This window comes from Ambystoma mexicanum, chromosome 14 (genome assembly GCF_040938575.1).
Source record: "Ambystoma mexicanum isolate Mex_15411 chromosome 14, UKY_AmexF1_1, whole genome shotgun sequence".
In the NCBI taxonomy this organism is placed as follows: Eukaryota; Metazoa; Chordata; class Amphibia; order Caudata; family Ambystomatidae; genus Ambystoma; species Ambystoma mexicanum.
The window spans coordinates 579,475,978-579,494,809 of record NC_090940.1 but is presented as its reverse complement, the minus strand read 5'-3'; positions in this window follow the sequence as shown (position 1 = coordinate 579,494,809).

Below are 18,832 nucleotides of genomic sequence, written 5' to 3'. Positions count from 1 at the left end.
AGATGCGTGAAAAACGGGATGAATCCGCATGTTGGATGGTAAATCGAGTTTAAAGGCCACTGGGTTGATAATAGCTTTGATGGGGTAAGGCCCAATGAATCTGGGATTAAAAGTTTGCTGACCCTTGAGGGGTAGATGTTTAGTTGCTAGCCATACCTGATCTCCTACTTGGTAAGGAGGAGTTTTACTTCGGTGCAAATTAGCGTTTTCTTTATACTTTTTCTTGGCTTGCTGTAAGTGGGTTGTAGCTTCTTTGAAGGCTTGGGTTATTGTGGAATGTAGGTGATTTACTGCAGGCATCTCCAGGGTCAGAGGTGGATCTAGGTCAGAGGTCTGAGGATGGTGACCATACAGGGTATAAAAAGGAGTCTGTCCGGTTCCAGAATGCACTGAATTGTTGTATGCATATTCTGCAATCCAAAGGATGTCCTTCCAATTCAACTCGGATTGGTGTAACATGCACCGCAGATATTGCTCGAGAGTCTGATTGGTTCTCTCGGTTTGTCCGTCGGTCTGGGGGTGGTGGCTGGTGGATAACCGCACGTCTATTTGTGCTAGTTGGCAACATTTCTTCCAAAAGTGGGAGATAAATTGACTTCCACGGTCTGAGACTAATATGGAAGGGAAACCATGTAACCGCACTATATTTTCCATAAATTCCTTGGCCAAGGTGGAAGCTGACGGCAATTCTTTTAAAGGGATAAAATGGGCCATTTTGGAGAATAGATCCACTATTACGAGAATCGTGTTGTAACCACCACAAGGAGGCAGGTCAGTTATAAAGTCCATTGACAAGGTGTGCCAAGGTGCTGGTGGAATGTCCAAAGGTTGAAGTAGGCCGGCTGGCCTTTTCTTTTGACTCTTATTTTGGGCACAGATTCCGCAAGACAACACAAATGACTTTATGTCTTTTCTCCAAGAAGGCCACCAGAAGTGGCGTTTGATCTTTTCTTCTGTTTTCGCGAAACCGGGGTGTCCTTCCATTAATGATTCATGATGACGGGTGATGACAAGTTCCTGCAATTCTTTACTTGGCAGAAATAACCGCTCTTGGAAGTAGGGTAAATCATCCTTAACGGTGTAGTGAGGACCCTTTTGACTCCATTCCAGTAAGGCAGAAGAGTCAAAAAGCTGTTTTACTTGAGCTTGGATGTCCTCAATGGTTTGCAATGAAGTCAAGCCCAGAATTCTTTGTTCCGGTATGATTGGCACAGGTTCTAAAGTCGAATTGGGTTCTTCCATGCCTATCCGGGATAAGGCATCTGCCTTACCATTCTTGCAGCCAGGGCGATAGGTAATTACAAAATCAAATTCCGCAAAGAATAAAGCCCATCGGAGTTGTCGCGAAGATTGAGCTTTGGCCGTCTTTAAATACTGCAAATTTCTGTGGTCCGTAATTACGGTGATGGTGTGTCTTGCACCGAGAAGATAGTGACGCCAAGCCTTGAAAGCTGATTTAATAGCCAGTAGTTCTTTGTCGGTAATTGCGTAATTGAGTTCTGGTGGAGAGAATTTTCTGGACCAAAAGGCTACAGGGTGTAGTTGGTTAGTTTCTGGGTCTCTTTGCGACAGGACAGCTCCCATGGCCGAACTGGATGCATCGGTTTCCATGATGTAAGGGAGATCTGGGCGCGGGTGCTTCAATACAGGTGCAGAGGTGAATTTGGTTTTCAGGTCCTGAAAGGCTTGTTCAGCCTCAAGAGTCCATTCAAAGCGTTTGTTTTTCTTTAGGAGAGCTGTGATGGGTTGAACAGTTCGAGAAAATTCCGGGATGAACCTTCGATAGAAATTGGCAAAGCCAAGCATGCTTTGCACTCCCTTCACAGAGCTAGGAGATGGCCATTTGAGAATGGCGTCCACTTTCCGCGAGTCCATTCGGATTCCTTGAGGTGTCAGGATGAATCCGAGAAACTCCACTTCTGTGGTAAGAAAAACGCATTTTTCGAGCTTGGCAAATAATTTGTGCTGGCGCAGTTTCTCAAGAACTGCCCTAACATGGTTTCTGTGATCAGATTCTGATGAGGAATACACCAGGACAGGATGTCGTCAATATAAACGATGACACAAACATCGATAAGTTCCCGAAGAACATCATTCATGAAGTACTGAAAGGCGGCAGGTGCGTTGCACAAACCGAAGGGCATTACTTGATATTCGAAGAGCCCAAATTTGGTGCGGAATGCAGTCTTCCACTCGTCGCCCTCTTTTATACGTACCAGGTGGTAAGCTCCTCGGAGATCTAGCTTGGTGTACACACGAGCATCTTTTACTTGGTCGATAAGCTCAGGTATCAAGGGCAAAGGGTAACGATTCTTAATCGTTATCTGATTTAGGGTGCGGTAGTCAATACAGGCCCTAAGGTCTCCTTCCTTTTTAGGTACGAAGAACAAAGCGGAAGAGACTGGTGACTTTGATGGGCGAATGAAACCATTGGCCAGGTATTGATCCAAATACTGGCGCAAATGCAGGTTCTCAGGTTCAGTAAGAGCATAAATCCTACTACAAGGTAGTTGTGCATTGGGTACCAAGTCGATTTGGCAATCGTAAGATCGATGGGGAGGTAAGGTGTTAGCCTGCTCTTTCTGAAAAACGTCTTGGAATTCTTGGTATTCAGATGGTAGCTGTACAGGGGTGGAAGTTACAGAGGCTAGACCCGTAGCTGGATTCCTTGGGTAACAGGTTGGTTCACAATCAGGAAAAGTTATCTTCTTTGCTCGCCAGTCTATTCTCGGTTTATGTGTTTCTAACCAAGGGATTCCAAGAAGTACTTGAAATTGTGGGGCCTTGATCACATCAAACACGATTGCTTCCCGATGTCTGTCCTGACCCACCAGAGTGATTTCAACTGTGGAATGCGTTACAGGCCCTGAGGCTATTTCGGTTCCATCAACTGTAGTAATTACATCTTGGGTTACTTTCGGGCGGAGAGGAAGCTTAATCCTGGAAGCCAATTCACGGTCTATGTAATTTCCAATAGCTCCACTGTCTATGTATGCTTTTATAGCATGCAACTGCTGAGGCTGTTTTGGGTTCACAAGCACCATTGGCATGACAAAATGCGAGGTCAAAGAGTTTGTTTTCAAGCTCGGCAAGCGGACCCCTACGCTTGTCGGGCTAGGTCGTTTCCCGAACCAGGTGTCAATAACTCGTTATCAGTGGCTCCAACCACCTTCTTGGGTGGTTTAACTGGACAACTTTGAAGAAAGTGACCGGAAGTTCCGCAATACAGACAAAGTTGCATTTGTCGCCTTCTCTCTCGTTCCTTCTGCGTTAATGGTCCTTTAACACTGCCAATTTGCATAGGTTCGGAAACGTCAGTACTCTTGGAGTTAACGTGGGTCTTGATAGGTACTCTGGTTTCATACTTGAGCCAATCTGCTTTTCTATTTTGAAGTCTGTGATCAAGTTGAACCACTAAGTCTATGTAGTCTGCGCAGGCCTGGGGTGGATCTACTATCTGAGCTATAACATCTTTAAGCTCTCCGCGCAGGCCTCGATGAAACAATGTGATCCTTTTATTTTCAGGCCATCCGGTTTCCACAACTAGTCTATTAAAGGTGGCGATATAGGACAAAAGATCCTGATTACCTTGTCGTAAGGATAGCAGTTCGTTGTCAAGGGCCTGTCCCTGCGAGTGTCGAGCGAACAATCTTTCCATGCTGGCCTGGAAGCCCTGGAAATCCCGGAGAATGGGATCATCCTGATTTACCAATGGAATAGACCAATCGGCAGCACAGCCACTGAGGTAAGATAGTACAAAGGCTACTTTGGTCTGGTCGTTGGGGAAGGCCCCGGGCCTGCATAAAAAGTGTAAACGGCATTGGTTCATAAAAACGGCATATTTCTTGGGATCCCCCGCAAAACGTTCCGGCGGGGCCAAAGGCATGTGTCCAGGTAGATTGATTTGTACCGGGTTATTCAAACCCATTGTTGTAGAAATATCTCCGGAAACAGGTAAAGGAGTGTGCTCTGCCTGGCCCTGCAATAAACTTTTAGCCAGATCATCAGTTCTTTCCTTGGATAGGATTAGTTCCCTTCTGAGAGCATTAGTCTCCTGGCGGGCTGAGTGCACTTCTGCCCGTAATTCCCCTAAAAGATGGGCCAGCTGATCTGTCTCGGAAGTCTCCATAGCGCCCAGGTGGGAAATTGTGGTAAGGCTTCGCGTTCTGTAACGCTCACCTGGTTCCCACGGAGGCGCGGCGTCGAAGGCGCAGAACTCTGAAGATGGACAGGAAGGGCCCCTCTATTCTGGTTTCCCTGGCTCGTTGGATACCCTCCTGTGCGTGAAAAGGGAGTATTACCAACTGTGGAACAATGCTCAAGCCTCCCACTCCCTTACAACCCTCCACGATACCTCCTCCACGATTCCCCGTGAAGCCTCACCTTAGGGTTTGGAAGGATGAGCTCTCCATCCTGCTTCTGATGCAGGGGCGCGTTGAAACCCAGTTACTTCACTGGATTGAGGATTGATGGGAGTTCAGGTAAGCTTGACTGTTCAGGTAAGGCGCTGTAAAAGTTCTGTTCAAAAGTTCAAGCTTAATAATAATGTTCGTTGTCTAATTGCAGCAAGCGCTAATGCTTATGTCTTTTTCCCCTTAGGGGCCGGGGTTCGGAGTGCCGGAGATATGGCGCCGACCCGAAGTGAAACAGTTCTGGATGAGCGCTCAGGTAATGTCTTTGCATTCGCTCATTCAATGTCTTTGTCTTTTTTCCCCATAGGGGCCGGGGTCCGGCGATGCCAGGAAGCGGCAGGACCCGAAATGCAGTGGGAATAATCCAACAGGTAAGACTTAAAAGGAAACTGAGCTTTCCTTATTCCTTTTCTCCCTCTCACCTTTGTTCTTGTCTTTTTTCCTCTAGGCGCCGGGGCGTAGCTGAATCCGGAAGATCGGTGCTGAAGATGGAAGCGCCTTGCAAAGGTGAGTAAAATGCAGCGCTGCAGCGATCGAAACAAAATGCCTTTAAAATGATGTCTTCCTTTTCAGGGCCGTTGGAGAAATGACTCCGGGATGCAGATTTAGCAGGTAAGGGCTTTTCTTCTCCTATTCTCTTCCTTTCTCCCCTTGCAGGTGTTCCAGGGTGCTGGCAGGCGTGGCTGAAGTCAGGATGCAGGAGCTGACACGGTGAGCGTCCAGCTGCTAGGTGCAGAACAACGCGAAGCATGTGTGGCTGTTCGGGTGGGGTTTAAATAGCCTTGGAAGAAGTTCCTGGTATGTATCCTTCCACCAATCAGGTATGTATCCTTCCCCGACCACACCCGGGTGGTGAAGTAGTCCTACAGGTTAAGTAGTCCCATTCAGGCTTCAAGAGGGCCTGGATGAAGCAGCAAGGTCTGCAGCAGGTAAGTGTGCACCCAAGCACTTAAACACATATCCTCTTCTATGAGCCTGGCGCCCGCTATGAGCCTGGCGCCTAAGGCGCCAGGACTGAGTCCAAAGGGCCCCGACTTGGGCCCGCTGAGACTTCCCTGGGGAAAATGATGTCTGCCTCTGGGGTTGCTGGGCCCGGCCTGGCTCCTTAGAGGTAGGCATCATGACAACTGTTGGACTTGCATGTAGGTTGCTTTGTCTAGAATCTTTAAGAGAAAGGGCACAGTGGTAATGGGGTCTGTAGTTACCTGGTATGGTTGGGTCTGGTGTGGGTTTCTTTAGGAGTGGGCGGACCCAAGCTACCTTCAAGGAGGCTGGGACAATGCCCATTGAAAAAGAGGTATTAATAATGGCAGCGATGCAGGGTACAAGGGTGGAGGCGCATTCTTTAATGAGAGTGGCTGGGCAGATGTCACCTTTGCAGTTTGATGGTTTGATGGAGTTCATGAGTACCAGGACTTCCTGATCAGTGACTCCTTTAAAGGAGAAAAGGTGTGAGTTGTCAAAGATGTCAATAGGGATGTGAGGCGCTTGTTGGTTGAGTGACTGTTGGTTAGCTTGGATTTTGCTTTGCAACATGTCAAGATTGCTGAGCATGGCATCTTGGATGCTGTAGCACCAGGCTTCATCTTTAGTGATAGGTTGGGAGGTGTGGGAGAGTAGGTGTTTCTAGCTCTCTGAAGATGGCGAAGATCTCCTTGGTGTTGGAGTTAGCTGAGTCTATCCTGGTATTGAAGGAGGTAGCTTTGGCTTTGATGATGGCTACTTTGTATTATTTTGCAATTGTGTTAAACTCACTTTAAGTGGAGTCGCAGTGGAGAGTGCCTCCCTTTTTTTGGGGAAAAGTTTGAAGAGATTGGTGGTGAACCATGAATTGGAGCGTTTGGCTTTCCTTAGAGTGAGTGGGGCTATGGCGTCTATGGCTTGTGCGATGATGGAGTTAAATGTCTGAACTAGCGCTTCAGGGTCTTTCGAGAAGGGTGGGCAGAGTGCAGGAACTGTGAGGTGGAGTAAGAGTCTATCTTTAGTGAGTTGACGGGTGCTAGGTAAGTGCTGGCGGGAGGGGGGGTCAAAGGTTGGAGGCCTGACTTAGCTGTGGTAATGTCAAAGAAGATGAGCTGGTGGTCCATCCAGGCCAGGGGTTTGTTAGCCTTGAAGGGCAGTTGTGGTGGGCTATCCAAACAAGAGTCCAACCGTTGATGTGGGTGGGGTCTGAGATAGCTTGTTTGAACCCTAGGGTTTCAAACGCACTGTCTAGAAAGTTGACTGTGGGTTCTTTTTGGTCATTAAGGCCAATGTTGAAGTCTCCTAGGAGGATAGCCTTTGAGGATATTTTTAAGTTGTCTGCGAGAAGGTCAGTAAGTGTGGCTTGAGCGTCTAATACAGGTCCTGGGGGACGGTATACAATGTGCCTCATTAGGAGTTTGGAGGTAGCAATGCCGTTTTTAGCGGCATGGCTACCCCCAAACCGGGTACCAGGTCCGGGTCCCGTAAAAGGGGACTTACCGGGCCATTCTGACCTTGGAGGGCCCGGTAATTCCCTATTGTGGGACCCGGACCTGGGGCTCAATGGGAATGGGGAGGATGCTACTAACGGCCCGTTAATGACAGGCCCATTGTTAGCATCCTGGTCTGCTAGTGGGTCCCGCTCTGCACGTCTGGTCTGGCCAGGCGTTCAGAGCGGGACCCGCTGCAGACCTCGTAATGTGGTGGCCTGGAATGAATGGTGCTGGTCCCTTACCAGCACTGTTCATTCCACAAAACCTACGTTGTAATGAGGCCAAAAGTGTGGAGTAATGGTGCAACTAGGGAAAGTGTTTAGTTTGAGGAGTGGGTGGTTGATGTTGTTTTCAGTTGTCCTATCAACCTTTCTGATAGGGATAGAGTCTATTGCTATAAGGGTGATACTTCCACTTTTGGAGTGAGGGCGATGATGCCTAAAGATGGTGTAGCCATGCAGGAGGGCAAGTGATAATTCAGGGCCAGATGCTTCATGGAGCCATGTTTCACTGATTGCCAGGAGATAAAGATTGTGGGTGGTGATAAGATCTTGAATTTCAAGGGCATGGGCTGTGAGCAACCGGCATTGATGAGGGCACAGCTGAGCAGAAGTGGAGGTGATGTGTTTGAGGTGGTTGTGTAGGGTTTTGGCCTAATCGTGGTAGTTGGAGGGGGAGGAATGTCCGAAGATTGATTGGGAATGGGGGTGTTTGTCAAGTAATTAGGCTGTGTGGTACCTATGGGTGGAAGTGCTTTAACAAGCAAGTCAGCATGCAGTACAACAGGCAGAGCAGCATGCAATTAAATGGGCAGTTCATTTGCACACCTAATCATAAGTGTATTGTAATGAGTGCATGTGTAATCATGAGTATGTATTTTTGGCATTGCCCTGTGATTTTCAATGAGAAGAAGGTGTGAGGGTTGGACTGCAGAAGTTTCAGTAACCTCACCGGCATTGCTAACATTAGCTTGTTGGTAGTTTGAATCATGAGGTGCCTGGTGTATGCGAAAGGGTGAGTGTTTATTATCCTTGGTGTGAAGGGTATGTGGGGGAGCCGTTTTCGAGTACAGGTGAATTCTAGATGCTAGTCGTGTACCGGCACCCTTGCTTCCGGACCACCACACTACGAGTTTTGCTTGCCAGGGCAGTTGCGCCCACCAGCTCTGACCTGCTGGGCGCAGCGGCCACAGTAGGCACAATTTTCATGGAAGTACTGGCATCGTTTGCAACGGTGCCGGTGCTTCTGTCTCCTCACTCCTATAGAGTCCTGTGGAACTCTATGGGAATGGGGAGTTACAAAATCCAGCGCTTGACTTCCTGCGCCGCTGGGATTTGTAATGTCCCAGTTGCACCGGGAACTCAGGCAGCAGTTTCAGTGTTACGAGGTTGGTGGCAACCCACCAGCCACACAGGCGGGTTACTGCCAACCTCATAATGAGGCCCAATGTGTAGAAATTGACAAAATAGACACTCAAAAACACAGTTTCTTTATCAACACACGCTTTAGTGCTGGGGTTAGTAATACAGTGCTATCATTTCACCAAAACAATTTACCAATTTTAAGGCACAGTATTCAAACTATGGAAACACAATATACAGGTCTGGAATATGCTAACCTTTCATTCAATATTTTGGTCTGGTCATTGAATGGAAGGGTAGGATTATCCAGCATTTGTTGATAAAGATATAATTACATGACAACCTTCTACACAATGTCAAGCACTGCACTATGTAGAGATGGCTTCCTGAAGAACAGGTTCAGAAAATAGCTGCACAGCCCTCTGAAGAGTCTCTCCTCCTCTAATATCTTTCAGGTTTGTGAAGAGAAAATTCATAACTCTGGTGCAAGAAAATCAATTGGGGATGACCCTCAGTCCCCAACAATGTTGGCGTGTAAGTTATTGCCAGCTATAGACAATTAAAGCAAAATAAATTGGGAAGAATTTGTCACTGCCAATGCCATTAACAAGAGGTCAGAGACAAGCACCTGTGCAATGTGATGGACAGGGAAAACATGGGAACTTCAGTTGAAGCTATTGGCCAATTATATTAGACAACCTAAGAACAGAAGTATTGATTATTACCCAGAAATGTGCTTTATCGATCCTACCCTTTGAATCTGCTACTTTGGGGTGTCTGCCTACACTATTTGTCTGTAAGAACGAGCACTGCAGGCTCTACACTTTCTTGACCGTTACTGAATTCAATGCGGTACGCAAGAGAGAGAGTCCCTCTCAAAATGGCCACCACACCATCCCACTCCGGAGTGCCTTCTCCAGCCGCACGCTGCAACATGCTGCTGTTCTGATTTCCCAGCTGCTAGCCTAATTTACCCAATCAGGGAGCTGGCAGGCGAATGCCGGCTCCCACAATGACCCACGCTCAAGGCCCCTCTCTGTGCCTGTCCGTGTCTACCTTGACACCGTCGAACTACATACCCGCAACCTGCACATAGCTAAGGTAATCATTGTGCCTGTGACCTAGCTCTTACACTGTGCTTCCTTTTCCACTTTCACATTCGCGACCCCACTCAAGCTCACATCCATGCCTTGCTATCTCAACACAGCGACTAATTATTTGCATCATCCATTGCCGCATGGACCTTTCGCTCATCTAGTTATTGTGCCCTAGCCTAATCTTGCATGTAGATACTGTGCCCTAGCTTGATCTTGCATCTAGATATTGTGCCCTAGCCTGATCTTGCATCTAGATATTGTGCCTTAGCCTGATCTTGCATCTAGGTATTGTGCCGTAGCTTGATTTCACATCTAGATATTGTGCCTTAGCCTAATTTGTACATCTAGTTATTGTGTCCTAGCCTAATCTTGCATCTATTTATTGTGCCCTAGCCTAATGTTGCATCTAAATATTGTACACTAGCCTGATCTCTTATCTAGATATTTTGCCCTAACCTGATCTCGCATCTAAATATTGTGAATTAGGCAAATTTTAGTATCCCAACATTTGGCCCTAGCCTGTTTTTTGCATCTAGTTATTGTGCCCTACACTGTTTTTATATAGACACCGTGCCCTAGCCTGATTACTTGAATATAGATATTGTGCCATTAGCCCACCATAGTCAATACAACCTGCCAATGGACACTGCACTCACCGATCTCTAAACCATCCTTCCAGCACACGTCCTACAAAAGACACCCCCATTCTTGCCATTGCACTCCTCTGAAGGAACTACCCTAGACTTACCCAATAACTGCAAACCTCCCATGCCTTATTCTTTCCCATTGAACTGGATGATCTCCAAACAGCCCTTTAAGATGAGTACTAGTACCCTCAAGATAGAGGGGGATGCAGATTCATACTCATGCATCAAAATAATCAAGACAACACAATAGTTTAGCAAAGTAAGTCCGTTTAGTGACAAGTTCATAAAACTGGGAGTACAACGAACATCAGCAATCGCTCGATCTTCTCACTCACTTTACTTTTAGAAAAAACACAATATTTATAGAAAAAACGTGTCATTGCTGACGTACAACCTGCGCACATACTAACGTCATTCTACATGGCAACCTTAAAAACCTGACTTGTAACGTGATTGGTTTTAGGAAGGTAAGTTAACATAGGTACTATATCTGCATATGGTAACGGGGAGAGGGGATTGGATAATCAATGTCAGGTGGGGCAACTAAGCACTCCCTTCAACATGGCCACTATGAATGTCACTAAAAGTACGACTTCCCATTGGCTCTACTCACTATAGGACCCTAGATTACATGGTCCAGTATGATTGGGTTGGCATCAACCCCACTCATACTTTTCCACCTACGTCTAGCAGCACGCAGAAAGAACATCCAGGTGCAAAGGAGCTCATCTGCACCCTAGCTTCCCAAAAATTATGCTACAATCAATCATCATCTCAGTGGTCATGTGTCAATTACTGCTTTGTAGTTTGGCCTTGAGTCTGCTCTGTGATCTGAGAACTTTTAAGGAGTATGGACATGGCGGAGATCCATACATAGGTGTGAAAGTCTCACTCTTCCAGTCTGCCTTTGTCACGTGACTGGACACCATGAAATCGGCTTTTCTCTGTGTCTTTTCGTATATTTTATTTAATTCTACCAGTTTTCTGATGTCTGTAGCTTATCCTGACCTTTTTAACAGCATCCTCTGTTCTCTTCTCCTTAATTGTATTCAATGCTGGCCTGTTCCAGCCAGAAAAGACCTTCACTTCTTGGCATGGTCATCCTTAGCTGTGTTTTGCTCTGGGTCGATTCTAGATTTTCTTGCTGTGACACACTCCATTTGAGGCCTTTTGTAACCTTTGTTCAATTCTGCTCATATGCGTAGTGGACTTGCATTCATACATAAAATGCTTCTAGAGGTATATACTTGTAAATGTTGGCACTTGCCGCAACCTGTTGACTATTTAGCATAAGCTAGCTTCACAATTACTTTGCCTCTTGCAGTTACTTGCATCTGTACACGTTTAAACTAACTGAATATCTTCATCATCAATGTGGCATAAGTTTCTTCATCTCAGAATCAACTTTTTCACCTTGGGCTCAAGATGTCACTTACCCATGGTATCTCCTTAGTATCTTGTCTCTTGTCAGTATTCTCAGGTCATTATATCTTCTATATGAGCATCTGTCCGATTTCTTATGACTTCACCATTCATCTTCCTTCATTATATTCTTTGCTTCTTTGGGTATTTTATTCAAACAACCGTCATATTGTTTAGAATGTAGGTATGACTTTTTTAATGGATACCTTACTGTTCAGGTTTTCTTAGGTGTTGCTATATTCATAGGTGCTGTTATACTGATAGATACTGGGCAGAGTCCATGTGCTTCTCTCTGCTGATTTAACTGTTCTTCATACGTCAGATACTTTGGTGTGAACTCAATAGGCAATGGGAGGGGGGTAACTGGAGTGGGGGCGATACTTGACACTTTCTCTTCACTCCCCCCTCTGTGCGATTCGTTGACCACTCTGACCTCTTTCTTTGCATCCACCTTTTCTTCAACCTTCACTTTTATTTCATCCACTGAATCCCGACATCCTGGTCTACTGAAATGCTTACTTGGGGTCCATATCTTTATGACTCCCTTCAAGCATCCTGCTGTTCTTACATGCTCATCCTTATTCCATGTCATCAGTTGACATTCTCCCCTTGGACTGCAGTAGATCCATCTTCCCACATATGTCATATGATTCCTTGGATTCAGGAACTTGGTTCCTTCTGGTGCATAAATGCTGGCCTTCACAAAGTCTCTTATTTCTTCATCAGTCAGGTCTTTGGGCTTCCATCCTGACTCAACATCAACCATGATCTTCATCCCCATGGCTTTCTTTGCAGTCTTCTGGCATTGGGAGATTATTAATTTGATCACACAGAATCCAAGTAATATCATCAGCAACAGGGCTCATAGGAACTTGAATGTATCTGCCATCCATTGTGGAACCCATGAAAACAGTGCTCCAAATCAACTGTCATCATCAACTTCATCTATCATCTGATTCTGTAGTTTTTCAGCATGTCTATGGCCTCTGTTAAGGTTCAATTCTTGTTGTCATGTGAAGGTATAAATGTGCAGCATGATTCTCCGATTTTTGCAAAAATACCTCCATCCATAGCTGTGATCATGTCTAAGACATATCTATTCTGGAGTGTCATCAGTCTGATTGCTGTCAACTCTTCTCTGATTGCATTGAATCCGTTTATGGCCGTGTTGATGGTCTGCAGTAACTCCCATCTGGTTATCTGCAACCATTTAATATTTGCTCCAACCTGAATTCTTGGCATCAATATCAAGGTGAATACTGAAGAAGTCTGACTGAACAGTCTGTGATCATATGGGATAGCATCAAAATCTTCTATGGATTTTGCAGAGAAATAATGTTCCCTCTTCGTTATCTTCATAAGCTCCACAGATCTCTTCTTCCTCAGCTGAGCATCTGCTTTCGGGAAGTCAATGTTGACATCACTTTTTGGAATCACTAACGCTGGAACATGGACATTCACCAATGTACATATACCGCCCCAATTTTTCGGCAATCTCATGTATACCTGGGATCCACACCCCCAATAGTGATCAATGATCACTGCAGTGCCATGCACCATTCCTTGAACGTCAAAGACTTGCCACAATTGTGATTCTCTTCCCTTTTTCTTGTACTATTATTTCTGAAATAGAATTTTGGGCTCTACAATGGTATTATCTGCAAGGGCCCTCCTCTGTCCTCGATCCATGTCAGTAGTTGAGCAAGCTTTGGCCATAATGGCTTGCATCCATTTTGTACTATGTCAATGGTAGCCTTGCAACAATGTTCCCCAGATTTGCATTTGTCCTCTGTTCTTCCATCTGTGAGATTCATCTGAAGTCTTTCCTGCAGTCTACAATGTCTTGTTCACTTCTCTTCTGATGTCTGCTCGTTTTACTCCAGGTTTCTCCTATCTGATCACTTTTTTCTTCGTTTTGGCATGGTTTCTTGTCTTTATGTCTTGAACATAATCATCTTTATCGGGATCTGTTTTTTCAGTTGCCCATTTGAGAGAAGCATCACGGCTAAATGTGAGCATATCAGCATTAGCATGTCTCCCACCAAGGTCTGGAAAATCCTCAATTAAACAAAAAAAAACACTGCATTTGCCAGTCTATGATTTTCTAGTGATACAGACATTTGTCTTGTCCTAGTTGTACTCTGGGAGTAAACAAAACTGTTCTGTGATCAGTGTGGGCAAGTTTGATTTTGTCTTTTGTTATTAGGATCTTGCAAAAACTCTGTTATGCTTGTAGGTCTCCCCACCAATGACGGGTAGGACCGCAACACCAATTCGAAATAGGTCAGTATGTTCCTGGTGAGGTCACTATTGTGTGTCACCATAAGTAAGTCCAAACAGAGACTCTGTATTGAATGACTCAGGTTACTGTATTATCTTCCAATTTACTTCCTGGTGTTCTTGTCCTTCAATTGCGAGTATCAATGTCACTAATTCTTCAGCCCGTGCTGAGTAATGAGAGGGTAAAAGTGCACTAATAAGTACTCGAAATTTCTCATTAGCCATGTGCTTCACCAGAGCGGCATCTGTATATCTCTGTCCATCATTTTGATCGATCCTAGAAGAACCGTCAATGAAGATGATTTCTCCTTCTGCCAATGCATTTTCGTTTACTCTGGGGATTTCATCATAGAATTCTTCATAGTTCGCACAATCATGTATTGGCTCTCCATCTGTAATTGGCTCTCCATCTGTAATTGGCTCTGCTATAAACATAGCTAAGTTCACTATTATACATCAAACTCTAGTAATCGCTTGATTTGATTTGACCACTTCATAGGCAGAAGCTCTTTGTGATGTCAGTGTACCTTTTGGTTTTTCTAAAATGGCAAACAAGGCTTGCTCAACGAATAACATCATTGGGCACCCCTTTACAATGGTTGTAGCTTTCTCTATGGTGAACGCGGCGGCAGCCAAACTTTGTTCACACGGGAAATGACCTCTCATCACTGGGTCTAAAATCCCACTGTAGTATGCCAGAGGCTTGTAACCCAACATGGTTTTCTGTGTAAGGACTGCCTTCATCACAGTACCATCCATGTGTGAAAACAAGTAGAATTCCTCTGCATAATTGGGAAGCCCTAAAACTGGTGCTGTAAAAATGGCCTTTTTTAGTTCATCAAACCCTTCCTCCATGACCTCAGTCCACACATTTTTTTTTTTTCGTTGCCTGTGCTTTCTTTTAGGCTTATAATAAGGGTCTGGTATAAGAACTGTAGTCAAAGACCCATGCCCTGACATAATAACATAGTCCTAGAAAACTCGGCATTTGTTTTATCGTGTGTGGCTTAGCTGTGAAATCAGTTGGCCTTCGTACAAGACTTCTTGTTGACAATACTGTAACTTCTCTTTGTCAACCTTATTTCCTTTCTCTGCAAGTATAGTCATCAGCTGAACAGAATTGTGTCTGCACTCTTCCTCTGTTGTGCTGCAAACTAAAATGTCATCCACATATTGCAAGACAACACTCTCTAATGCAATGCTGCTCAAGTCCATCTGCAGGACTCTATTGAAAATCAAAGGGGACTCACAATACCCTTGAGGCAGCCTTGTGCTCTTCAGACAAACTTGTCTGAACGTAAAATATGTCAAATCCTGTGATTCTTTGTGCAAGGGATTGAACAAATGCATTTTCCAAATCAATCACTGTGAAATAATGTGCGTCAACAGGTATATTACATAGAATTTTAGACGGGTTAGGGACTAGAGGGAACTCGGCCTCTACTATCTGGTTTATAGGTCGAAGATCTTGTACTAGCCTCCAAGACCCTCCTTCCCTTTTTTCACTGGGTAAATAGAAGTATTGCATGACGACTCTGATGTCACTAAGATGCCCTGATCCATCATGGCAGAAATTGTCTTGAAAATCCCTCCATCTGCCTCCCTAGACATGGGATACTGTTGTGCTTTTGGTAAAATTGTTCCTGGTTTTAATTTAATCTTCACTTCTCCGACTCCTTTGAGTAAGCCTATGTCATAAGGGCCTGAGACAGGCACCTTTGCCATGTCGTCATCAAAATATTCAGGACGTTTTTGTGCCAGCATCATTCTCTGGGTCACCTCTCTTTTAATCATTTTCACCTAATAAATGAGGTTTACCTCAAATGTCATCTCATCCTCACCTAGTTGTTCTTCAAACAGGTCGTCGTCAGTGAAGTCAATCAATCTGTAACCTTCTCCAATGGCAATTATGGCACACCATTGTCTGCCTTCATCATCACACTCATCAAGCAAAGCCATCTCTCCTCGCACTATGGCTGCTTTGGAGGGGGGCAACTGGAGTAGGGGGCGATACTTGCACCACCTCGCTGAGATGACTAGCATCTAGAACTCACTTGTACTCAAAAATGGCTCCCCCACATACCCTCCACACCAAGGATAATAAACCCTCACCCTTTCGCAGACACCAGACACCTCCCGCTTCAAACTACAAACAAGCTAATGTTAGCAATGCCGGTGAAACTTCTGCAGTCCAACCCTCACACCTTCCTCTCAATGAAAAGCACAGGGCAATGCCAACAATACATGCACCCATGATTAGCCATGCAAAGGAACTGCGTCAACAGGTATATTACATAGAATTTTAGACGGGTTTAGGCACTAGAGGGAACTCAGCCTCTACTATCTGGTATATCAGTCTGCTTTCCCAGAAGGAGGAGAGGGAGGAGAGGGTGACTGAGAGTTCTTTGCAAGCTCATGAGGTCCCACATTCTGACTCAGTGCCTTAAAGAATATTTCAAAGTGAGTATATATATTTCCCAAATGTATTAAAACAATTCCCTTATTATCATTGCCCTACTAAATCCCTGAAGGGGTAGGCATTGGGAAGGTGGTTTTCACATTGAGGCACTCATTCCAAATAGAACAACCTGGCATTTTTTTGTAAAAGGCAACCATGCTTTCTCACTATATTTAAGGCCAATTGAGATTGTACATGTAGTTAATATTGTTTTTTTCAGTGCACAGAGGGCAGGGGCTGATACATTTTATTAACCAAATGAAAATAAGATATTGTAGTTAGCTAGTATAAGTTATATACTGCTTTCACTGTACTAAAGCTAACAGAGACTACATTTAAATAAGAACAAACATATGTTTCTGTGCCTTGTGCACAGTGTAAATCAGAGAACAATTCCCAGCAATTACAGTACAGCATTTGACACATGATAGCTAAAAAGCTGAATCCTGTGGTATTCACAGATATAGACTCACACTTTGGTCTGTGACTCAGTAGCCACGCTTAAAAATCTTAATAGAGAATGGTAATTTGCGACCTGTGAAAGCTATAGAAATTATAAAAAAATGTAAACATGCAGGTGAAAGGAGTTTAGTCATCCTGATGTCACTCCTTTGGTTTACAATACCTATTTAAATATATCCTCATGTTTTGACATTGCACATGAGCTCTGCACTTGTGGAACCTGGTGTTCAAAGTAAAGTGGGAGGGGTACTCAACCTTGTATTAGGAAACCATAAAACGATTTTACAATATCGGCTGGTTGAATGAAGAACATTTGAGTTCTAAATCAAAGGCACTGTTTTTCTAACCGAAACCTGCAGAACGATATGAAACTCATAATAGTCCATAAATGTAATTTTTCTATACAACATTTCTCCACTACCAAGACTTTTTTTTGATATTGTGATAGTGGAGAAAATAAAATGTTCTAAACGTACTGATTGATTATGTGATATATAAGTATTTGAGCAGTCTGGCCAATAAGCGACAATGCCATAATTGAAGTATTTGTTATTGTGCGCATAATAATTTGTAATATTGAATATTAAAATTAAGAAATAATAATGTGTATGGTGTAACTGCATATGTTTGCCACCTCTTAGGGAGATTGTCACAGTCAAGTAATTTGAGTTTAAATCTCTGAATGTGGTGACATTCCCGTGCATAAAGTAAAGGGACAACCTTTGATTCATTTAAATAAATTCAATTTTCCATGATACACACAAATTGTTTCTTGTCTCAGAATTTTGGGATTGGTGTGCATACCAGGGAATGTTTGGATTAGCATTTGCCACATAGTGAAAATAGCAAAATATTGAAATATAGCTCAACATATGGATAGTCAGAGCAGAGAGAGGCACTTTACCTACTTTGTTTTACCACCTAACAACATACTCACTGTCAGAGCAAAATTGATAAAATGTTGCAACAGCAGTAATAACCACAGGGTTTCCTTGTTCGTGTGCCTCGCAGTGAAAATGTGGATAAGCGTGTTGTAGTTACGTGAATCTTCTTTCTCAAATATATGTCCTAAAATGCAGTGTTGTGAATGCAGAGGCCAGCCTTTCATGTTCAATGTCCAAATATCTGACTTAGATTTAGTTAATGATCTCAAAACAAATTCTAAAATGGAATCACATTCCACAGACCTCTGCATAACATCCACCCCTGGGTTATGGGCACTGGAATCCACTGTGAGTAAAGTGTGTTTTACTGTATCCATAGGATGGAGACAATGGTATGACATGATGTTATCAATGGCTTCCTTACAGGCTTTATTACAGTGGTTATTTTATTTGAAAGTTTCTCCTATTTTGACAAAAGCTTGCTTTTCTTGGAAGAAGACTTGAATGAACTTGGCATTATAATACACCACACCATGGTGGGGACATTTGGATATTGGATGTGGGATGTATACCCTTGCAGAAAACTGCTGACAGGCTCAGTTTTAGTGGGAAGCTTTATCATGTGCTTCCCATGTTGCCACATACACCAGAATGACATGTTCAACAAAATAAACTATCTAATTGTTATGTAGGAGATGTCACTTTATGTGAGCCGGGCGCCACATCCAGTCTCTCAGAGACACATGCATGAGGACATTAAAGCAAATAGATATTACTAAACCGAATTAGGCTGAAGAAATTTCCCCACGACAGATTTCAGGCAGATCAGCACACCCAAGAAGTGATCTCATGTGTTCCCAGACTCAGATCCCTTGTATCAAATATTTCATGGTGAGTCATTTTCTCAGAACAAATATATCTCATGTTTGCAGTTCAGGATATTCCACCTGGAGGTAATACCCCCCAGATTTGTACATATTTTAGTTTATCGCTGGTATTTTTCACTGACAGGATCTCTTGACCCATCCCGGTCCTGATCAATGCAATTTCAGTAGATCGCCCTCGCCGAAACATCTGCCTGCAGCAATCATCTAGCATCAGTAGACCTAGCGCTACAGGCCGACGCAGACAGCCGAAAGATCTGACTGCAACAATCATCTAGCATCAGTAGACTTAGCGCTCCAGGCCAACGGAGACAGCTGAAACATCTGCCTGGAACAATCATCTAGCATCAGTAGACCTAGGGCTACAGGTCGACGTAGACAGCCTAAACATCTGCCTGCAGCAATCATCTAGCATCAGTAGACCTCGCGCTACATGCCAATGTAGACAGCCAAAACATCTGCCTGCAAC